This window comes from Atractosteus spatula, chromosome 17 (assembly GCF_055471065.1).
Source record: "Atractosteus spatula isolate fAtrSpa1 chromosome 17, fAtrSpa1.hap1, whole genome shotgun sequence".
Taxonomy (NCBI): Eukaryota; Metazoa; Chordata; class Actinopteri; order Semionotiformes; family Lepisosteidae; genus Atractosteus; species Atractosteus spatula.
Genome location: NC_142722.1, coordinates 5,183,568 through 5,192,764, shown reverse-complemented (window position 1 = coordinate 5,192,764; position 9,197 = coordinate 5,183,568).

Sequence of the window (9,197 nt, the reverse complement as noted above, 5' to 3'; positions counted from 1 at the left end):
GACCATTCATTCCAGCGGCGGTCAGTCTCAGCAGAGCAGGCGGGACTGGAGGCGGTCAGGGTATGCTCAGCTCTGACCAGTGTCCAGTCAGTGGGAGCTGCTTGGCTCCTTCAATTCATGCAAACTGCTGGTCAGCAACGAGCAGTTTGCAATACACAACTGCTCAACAGGGCACGTCATGCAAGGAGTGTGTGTATGGCTCCCTCTTTTGTGGTGGCGTAATGATATTCATTTTAAAAGAAATAAAAGCTATTTTTTATTGTCTATTATTATTATTATTATTATATATAAAATATATTATTATATAATAGACAATAAAAGGGGCGGGGGGGGGGGCAGCACTGTGGCTCAGGATCTGCGCCTGTGGCTGGGAGGTTGCTGGTTCAAATCCCATGGCCGGCAGAGGAATCCTACTCCGTTGGGCCCCTGAGCAAGGCCCTTAACCCCAACTGCTCCAGGGCCGCCGTATAAATGGCTGACCCTGCGCTCTGACCCCCAGCTTCTCTCCCCGTCTGTGTGTCTCATGGAGTAGAGTATGCAAAAAGACAAATCCCTAATGCAAGAAATTGTATATGGCCAATCAAGTGATCGTATCGTATATTGTTGTTTGTAAGAAGCTTCTATACGTGGAATAGTCTACATTATATGCGAGTGCAAAGCACAACCAAGCAAATATTATAAGGTGAAAATAGACATTAGGTTATGTGTTTCTTTCACTTCTTGCTTATCTTCAGCAGCTAGCATATGAACAAATCCACTACCACCCAGCTGTTCCTCTTTAATTTGTTTGTTGTCAGTGCTTTTGCATATCCCTGGAAGCCCTAGATTGCGTTTTTTTCCTGTGCCACTTGTGAGAATTAGATGATCCCTCTATAATATTATTGACTTAATTTTTGCTGGGTAACTTAGTAATTAGAGAGCGCTTACGACCTAGCCACTGGGTAAACAGCATCTTCTCAGGATTCATGCTCAGGAAAACGAGCACGAGGATTTGAAAGTAATTAGGTGAAGAGGGTTTTCTTTAAAGCGCTACAGCCCTGTTGTTCTTAAATCTCTGCATAATGAACAGAAGGATAAAGACATGAGTGCTCGTTGTTACTATTTGTGATCTGGGGTCCTTCTTTAGAGCTGAAGTTGAGACAAAGCATTTTCAAAGTGGGCTGGTTTGTAGAGCTTGTTTGTGACCCGATGTCTTTCTTTCCTTTTGCACAAAGCAAAGATATATAGATCAACAAGAGTGACACGAGGAAAGGGAGTCTGTGTAATGTGTAATGAAACACCCAAGATCTTGCTTTCCTCGTTATTTTGGTTGTTAAAGAACGGAGCTTATTTTTAAGCTGCGCGAGTGGTGCGATTTCTGAAATCCCTCCACAACCAAACTGAGGCACAATAACTTGACAAATTTAGAAATGAGATGCCTGTAATGGAAAAAAAAAGCCGTCTGCATGTTCATTTCTGGGACAATAAGCATGAATTTGCTTGCTGCTTTTTCGAAGGTACCTGCACCACATTTTATTGACACGGCTTAAAACACAAACCCCTCGGATTATGAGAGGGAATGATTCGCAAATCCTCTTTGCATATGTTACATTGCCTCCTAGCAACGACACCACATAATCCCTCACAAGATAAAACAGGTGTTGCACGCCGAGAGTGGAGATTGGAAGAGAGAATTGTTTTAGAACCACTGGTTTGGAAAGGATGGACCTCCAAGGTCATGAGATATAGCTCTGCCGGGCTTGTCTGCTCTTTTCAGAACCTGGCACACTGAGGACCTGCTGTCACTCACTCCAGCCAAAACCAGAGACTGGGAGGAGGCTGGCCTGGAGACACTCTCACCGAAGAGAATCACTTATCTTTGCTTTGCTCAGTTCAGGGCCCAGTATATGTTACCCTTATGACAGGTTTCCTAGTAAACGTTCTTGGCGTCTCTGCAGTTTCTGTATGATTGTGTCGTGCGTCTACCATGCACTGACATGCTCTGTCATGCCTCTTTCTGTTTCTTACACTGCCCCTACAATTTCACTGGACTTTTGCTTCACGTTACTCTGCTTTAACAGCTCTGTGCTGCAAAAAAAACCCAATGAGGGTGTATAAGAGCAATGGGACACTTAAGGTTACAAAAGGCATGGTTTCAAAATGAGAATGAAGACTCTTTCTCGCTTGTCACCCACCACGACAAATATGTTCCTGCCCCTGTGTGGTTCCCCACCCGGAGAGAGATGTGGATTAGTGGCGGCAGTGGAGCAGAAAATGTTCCTCTGTCCGTAGCAGGCTGGCTGCCAGTGGGGAGCTTCAAGATGAAATCTTGGTCACATTGTTCTTCCCCTGCTCGGCTGTTTTTGTGAAATCTGTTGTGGCATTGTGTGGTTGTGTGGTATGCTGGCTTGCAGTTCACCCTCGGTTTGAAAACCCTTTAACCCTTTTTAAAAGCTGCTCAAAGAGCGTTTCGTACTGTTCAGCGCAGCACAATCGGACCATTGCAGCTAAGGGCAACCACAACCCTCTATGCTCCACAAGATTGAGAAAAATGCTATGAGGGTATGTGTATAGTGAGAACTCTTCTAGCGCATGTGTGACGGCCTCTGTTGTTGTGTCCTTCAGGGGTCTTTAATCCCACTGGGCCTGATGACTTCACATTGTGGCACTACATTGTCTTAAGATGGTACAGATTAAAGATTACTATGTGACACTATGTGCTTTAGTTAGATACTTTTTGTTTGTTTGACTTTTTGTCTGACTGTAGTTTATTTACAGCATGTGGAAGAGAATTTGAAAATTCCCACATAGAAATGAACCTAAATCGAAACCTAAGGTAGGGTAGCTGTGTCGGCATGCACAGGCTGCGAAGATAGATAGATACTTTATTGATCCCGTGAGGGAAATTGCAGTGCAACAGCAGCTTTACACAGACAACACAGCCACAGTGTAACGAATGATACAATAATAATAATAGTACAATACATACAATACAATCAGTACAGTGAGGGGTGCACTAAAAGAGTTACTCACAGTCCGGACACACAAAGACCAAACTAGAACAGAACAGCACGCAGAAAAATCGTATCACACATATGAATATAAATATAGATGTAAATATACAGTAGATATAGATATAAATATAAATGTATTGCACGGGTCCCTGGCATATATTGCACAAAAAACGGTTGTAAACAGGAAAAGAAAAGAAAGAGAACAGATGTAGCAGTAGATGTGTAGATGCGTTCAGTCCACATCTACTGCTACATCTTTTCTTTTCCCGTTTACAACTGTTTTTTGTGCAATATATGCCAGGGACCCGTGCAATACATTTATATTTATATCTATATCTATATTTACATCTATATTTATATTCATATGTGTGAAAGGAACAAGTAAAGGTTTATTCCATGTTGAAAAGAGAAGAAAAGAAACACAACGTTTCATCTGTGGAGTCTTCTTCAGGTATGGGAGCTGTGGAGCATTCTTCACACACCTGAAGAAGGCTCCACAGCCGAAGCTTGTTTATTTTCTTCTCTTTTCAGCATGGAATAAACCTTTACTTGCTCCTAGATAGGAACCTCTGCGTTTACTCATTGAAAACCATCAGCACTATAAGGAAAGCATACCAAGAGTCTGAGTTAAATATTTCTGTACTAGTCGATATATTTAAATTGCATAACACCACAGATCTAGCCCTCTACAGGGATCAAATCCTAACCAGTGGTGTACATTTGTCATTTCCATGTGTAGGATGGCTGTTGTAAACATGTCTGGTACAACGTGATAAGGCAATAGCAAATATCAACTTCAAAATGCCACACAAAAGAGAACAAAAACAAACAGGTCTTTAGATCCCCCCTACTCACTTCAAAAGAGTTCATAAAAAGCTGAGTTTGAATGGAGGAGAATCCCCTGGCTGGATGATTAATGAGCATTTTAATGTTGAGTGATTATTTTATTATTTTCATTAATAAAAATAAAAACATTTGAGAAATGTTAGCCTCATCAATTAATAGCTCCAATACATGACACTGCAGGTTTACTCTCCGGAAAGTTGCAAGAGCACTACAGACCACTTTCTCTGCTTAATGCAGACTTTAGTATCTTTGCAAAGGCTTAGGAAACAAAATGTACGATAAAAGTCTACAATGATAACATTCTGATATAACAATTATACCTACAAAAGAGTAGAGACCCTCAGAGGTTGATGCTCTTAATATAAGAATGACCTTAAAGTGGTCTTTCAAGCAAAGGTCAAAGTTCAATGTTGTATCATACAAAACATTCTTATTTATATGTTACACTGTGTTTTAGTAACAGTATGTATTTGTAATTTTTAATAATCCTACAGTAGATTATTTATGATCCAGTTATTTTGTGGACCTTTTATCTAAAGTAACTTACATTTGTACCCATTTGTAAAACTGGTGGTTTTTCTGGAGCAATAAGAATAAAGCACTTTGCTCAGGGGTACAACAGAATTGCTCTACCTGGGAATTGATCCCACTACCTTCTGGTTATGGGCCTACAGTGTCTGCACACTGGAAAAAGTCTTGTGTTAATGAACAAATGTTCTATTAAATATGATGCATCTAGAAATGCAAAACAACCGAACTCATTAGGGGACTCAGCAGGAATTCTGAAAATAAGGCAAACTGTGGCAGCAATATTTATAGGAATAATAAGAATAATAATATTAAAGAAGCCCTTTCTTGCAGGGTTTTAACATATTAAATGGTCCTTGTGGGGATTTTGCTGTATAAAAGATGCAAAACACCAGACCGAATTTCAACTCATAAAAGCAGTGAGAAAATCAATACAGGTTGATATATTAAACATGCAAAGATTTCACAGGGGATCATTTTCAACATAACAAAGACCTCAGGGGTGCTTTTAATATTTCAGATACAAAGTTGGGATTTTTTATAGCGCAGGCCTCATTTTAATTTCAATGACCTTTGATTACATGCGTTCCCAGGGCTTGTTCAGAAACCCGCGTTTAGAAAACAAGATTGGGTTTATAATTTACTTTATCTGAAAACAGTCAAGCCACTGAACCCAAACTGATTCCTTTCACAAAGGGGATTCTTTGTAAATTGTGGCATAGGTTTAATCAGCAGATTTTGAATTTACTTTGAATTACCTTCTTCTGCAAGCTGCTTTGGGTGCATAACGAATTGTCAAAGGTCTAATTGGTAACGACTTTGTAGAGTGTTACCCAGCATTGATTCGATTGCTGAAGTTCAGTTTACTTTGTTGGGTAGTCAAAAAGAGGAAGAACAGAATAACACAAGAGCCTTTAAAAGTAGAACAGAAAACAAGCAAGCACACTTCAAGTTCAGCTCCAAAAAAAAAAAAAATAGCAGAAGGGGAAATAGAACATTATACTGCACATTACATTGAACGCAGGGTCTCTAGGTGGGGGCGGTTTCCCTGAGAAAAAAAAAGTCAACCTGTTTCTCTCAGATGTGAAAACCTCTTTAACAAAAAAGTCATTTCCGCTTCCAGAAGATGTGCAATAACTTGGAGTGCGGCACAAAAAATTAATTCAGAGACAGAATCGTCGGAGTAAAACCTCTTTAAATTCCACAATCGCTAAGAAGACAGTTTTGTCAAAAACATTTCCCTCACCCGCGTTATTTATCTGCTGTAATGACAGCCCATTGATGTACGCTTGCCGTTATTCAATTATGGCACATCTCTGAACATACTGGCGACCTAGATTCCAGAGACAAAGGGAATGTGCAAATTATCACAGCTCCGGTACCTGCTGGCAGGAAACACACCTTTGTTCATTTTGATTTTATTGGATTGGAAAAGAAAAGTACTGCTTCAATGTAACCGGCAATAAAGCCTTTCAGTTTACACAACCTAAAATATTGCCAGCCATCCATTATCGGAAAGCTGCTTTTCCTGGTCAGGATCATGGAAAGCTGGAGCCTATCTGGGAGGTGCAGCAGGATAGAGAAGGCATGCCTTCTTTCCCAGGGCTGGATTTTGGTGTTCGGAGGCCCTAGGCACGAAATGTGCAAAAGGAGGGGTAACACTGCACACACCCCTCAACACCCCCACACACTGAGCACACCCCTCAACACCCCCATACATGCTGCACAAACCCCTCAACCCCTCAACACCTCCACACACTGAGCACACCCCTCAACACTCCCACACACACACTACACACACCCCTCAACACCCCCACACATGCTGCACAAACCCCTCAACCCCTCAACACCTCCACACACTGAGCACACCCCTCAACACTCCCACACACACACTACACACACCCCTCAACACCCCCACACATGCTGCACAAACCCCTCAACCCCTCAACACCTCCACACACTGAGCACACCCCTCAACACCCCCATACATGCTGCACAAACCCCTCAGCCCCTCAACACCTCCACACACTGAGCACACCCCTCAACACTCCCACACACACACTACACACACCCCTCAACACCCCCACACATGCTGCACAAACCCCTCAACACCCCCACACACTGAGCACACCCCTCAACACCCCCATACATGCTGCACAAACCCCTCAACCCCTCAACACCTCCACACACTGAGCACACCCCTCAACACTCCCACACACACACTACACACACCCCTCAACACCCCCACACATGCTGCACAAACCCCTCAACACCCCCACACACTGAGCACACCCCTCAACACTCCCACACACACACTGCACACACCCCTCCACACCCGGGTGTACACACCCCTTCAACCCCTAACATCAATTGACACGATGCACTTTAAACTGTTCTAATGCTAAACCACCTGATTGATGGAGCGAGTCGAGCGACCATCACTCCGATACTTCTAGCTTCTAGAACAGCCGCTAGATAGCGGATGATTACTGAACTGGAGCACCTAGAGTCGATTGCAAGCGTGTTGTTTCAGCTCTTTTTTTCGTCAGTCACTAGTGTTTCCCTTCTACGTAGGCCCTAAAAATTTCGTAGGCCCTCGGCACTGTGCCTGCGGTGCCTCATGGGAAATCCGGCACTGTGCTTTCCCCTTGGAAGGGATGACAGTCTGTCACAGGGCCTCCAAGAAAGGAGCAGTTTTGGGTGGTGGTCAAACCTAGCTTGTATATCTTTAGAAGGTGTTGGGAACATGCAAGCTCCACACAGACAGACACCTGAGGCCAGAATCAGACCCAGAGGTCTGGGACAGTGAAACGGCAACAGTCCCCACTCTGCTCACTGTGCTGCAGCTCTGTACAGTTTAGCTGATCTGGTTCAATTTTAACCATATGCTAAGTAATAACTTCCAGTAATTGGAGTGACATTGAATTTTGCTACAAAAAGATGTGAATGGATGGGTTAGCAAAGATAGCTAAACAATATTTCACAGACTGCTTGAGGCAGTTCATTTTAGTGCATGGTGCAAAAGTCTGCCTAGCTTTCTTCCTGTACATAAGTCCTCCTGTCCTATTACCTGTGTATCCATCCCTTGGTGAAAATGTGTGTTAACTTCGTACTGAAGGCAGTGAAGGGTCTGATTTCTGTGCTCAGTACAGATGTGCTGTCGCTGGTGTTGCAGCAGCTCAGTGACATTGAATCATGCAAAGTTCATGCGGATGCTATGAACTGAAACCTACTGAGATCTCCTGATCCTCAGGTCTCTTTCTTGGCCTTAAATCCTTTCTAAAAGAGCTCAGCAGATGAAGGGAGAGAGGTGAATGAGGCTCCTTTCCTTTGAAAGTTCTGAACATAAATGTTGCTTGGATGCTGATCATTGTTTAAGCTTTTTTAAATAACTTAAACTGGATATTTAAAAGATGGGGGGGGGGGGGGGGGAAACACTTGAAAATGTCCCCAAACACCACAGCATTTCCCCCCCCTGTGAGCAGACTGCTTGTTCGTAACGGTGTCAGAATTCGGTTCGTAATGGACAGAGACACCACAGGCTGAGCGCTCTGAGGTTAAAAGGCTTCATGCTGTATCACGTCCACCCTAACTGGGGCTCTAATAGCAGGGATGTTAAGTCCTGGCTCAGGATAATCAGCTGAAAATTACTCTCTAAGCTTGTTTTGCAGGGTCTGGATATTGCAATTAGGTGTTTGTCTTTACAAAGAACGCTGACACGGAGTCGTGAATATTCATGAAAAGCTGTTGTGTTCCTGGTGCACGTCCAAAGACTGAAGACCAAGACAGCAGCTCTTTCCCGTCAGAAACAGTGGCCAGTTGAATCCAGTTCTGTGAGGGGTCTGGAAAGCTGTGGGGAGAGCAATTAATAGCAAGAAGACCTTTTTTTTTGTGAGACGGTTTTAAAAAGTTTTACAAAGCCCCATTTGGCAGGTTGCTGTAGATTACAGCACAATCCATAATGGTTTAAAGACTATTACTGAGCTTAGTCAGGCAATCCGCTCAAGAAATGGGACACGTGTAAAAACTTCTCCCATCCCCAATTCCTAATTTCCTTCACATTTTTCTTTTTATTTATGCATCGTAGGTGGTGGGTAGCTCAGCATGTGGACTTTCCAGGCTGCTGCTTGTCATTACTTCATTGCACCATGCAGTTGGCAATAAAATAATTAACGAGCAGAGTTCTGCAGACTGGATGGGTCACAGGCCGGATAACCCTGGTTCAGTGACTATTAAATTAAACAGAACGTTCTTAACCCCTAATCTTTCTCAGGGACTGAGATGGAGACTCCTGAGCGCTCAGGAGCATTTGTGTGAGTGCTCTGCGTGAGGACTGGGCACGAGAGGCTGGCAGAGCGTCTGTGTGCGGGGGGGGAGTGCAGTGTCATGTGTTTTAAAGGCCTTGGTGCCAATACAGCCATGTTCAGACAGTAAGTGTGTGTGAAGTCAATCTGTCAGCTCAGTTGGACAAGGTTTGCTCATTAAGCAACAGGAGTAAAACCCAGGAATGTAATTAGAGCTGTATGAATGAGGGATACAATTGCTTTAGAGATCTGCCAAACAGACACAAGCTTTGTTTAAGGAGAGATCTTGCCAGTAGGGCATACAGAGGGCCTAGTATTGCCTTCTGGTAGCTTCACTTTTGTTTTCCATCTACCTTATGCTTACAAAGACAGTCAGGCAGCTGGATAGACTGATCAATTCAAAAGCCAATCTAAATTGCATTACAGTAACTGATCTGTAGTATGACAGAGTGATATATACACAAAGCCTTCGGAGCATTTACAGCAAAACTGGAAAAAAAAAAATCTTTCTGATGGGCTATTAATC